Raw genomic sequence first — 882 nt, forward strand, 5'->3', positions numbered from 1 at the left:
GCCAGCCACGGAGGAGGGCGCCCGAGGCGCGTGCGCACGGGCAGTCGGTGGGACACCATGGACAACCACGTGTGGCACACAGCCAGGCGCCCTGGGACAGGCCCAGGGCGGACCGTCGCCAGGCCCCCTTCTCAGGGAGCCAGGCGTGCCGGCGGCGTGCCTCTGTGGAAGGACCTGGCAAGGAAACCCTGCCACGGGCAATCGGGGGGTCTGATCTTGTGGGGGGACGAAGGGGAAGCGGAGCTCACCCAGCGACAGCCCCAGCCGCGTCCCACGGAAGCACCAGGGCGATTGACAATTGAGTGACCCTTAGACAGGCGTAGCCCCGGGAGGAACCCGGGGCCGCAAGCTGCATTCGAAGTGTGGATGATCAATGTGTCCTGCAGTTCACACTAATTCTCGCAGCTAGCTGCGTTCTTCATCAACGCACGAGTCGAGTGATCCACCGCTAGGAGTCACAGGCAACTTTTCGAAAACGTTTACCCACCTGCGGGCACAGGAAAGGCGGGAGGAAGGCAACGCAATCCATCTGCCCCTCGCACGGCATGACGGCCCGGGTACCCCTTTCAAGTCAGACAGCACCGTCGAGAGAAAAAAAACATTGCCAGGTGCTCGACCTGGGAGCCCACCCCCACCCACCCACCCAGGGGCGAGGGAGAGGGCTCCCAGAGCGACGGGAGCATGCAGCCCCGCAGCCACCGGTCCCTCCCGGGGTAACCCAGGAGGGACCATGCGAGTCTTCAAACCCCTCAGCCCGGCCACACGGGACCGGGTCAGACCGGGTACCTGGCAATGAGGGAGGGTCGCTCCACCTGCACAGCAGCCGTCTGTCGCCGGGTGGCCCTGAGGCGTGCCAGCAGGCTGGCGATCAGCCCACCACCA

The 882-nt window shown here is 65.8% G+C and overlaps 1 non-coding gene across 1 annotated transcript; it reads right to left on the reverse strand.

Moving 5' to 3' along the window:
- Nucleotides 1-303: 303 nt before the first annotated feature.
- Nucleotides 304-457, reverse strand: LOC146862713 (5.8S ribosomal RNA). The gene has a single exon (XR_014978637.1). It is a non-coding gene; the product is annotated as a 5.8S ribosomal RNA (ribosomal RNA).
- Nucleotides 458-882: the final 425 nt, after the last annotated feature.

Source organism: Triturus cristatus, chromosome 2_2 (assembly GCF_964204655.1).
Source record: "Triturus cristatus chromosome 2_2, aTriCri1.1, whole genome shotgun sequence".
In the NCBI taxonomy this organism is placed as follows: Eukaryota; Metazoa; Chordata; class Amphibia; order Caudata; family Salamandridae; genus Triturus; species Triturus cristatus.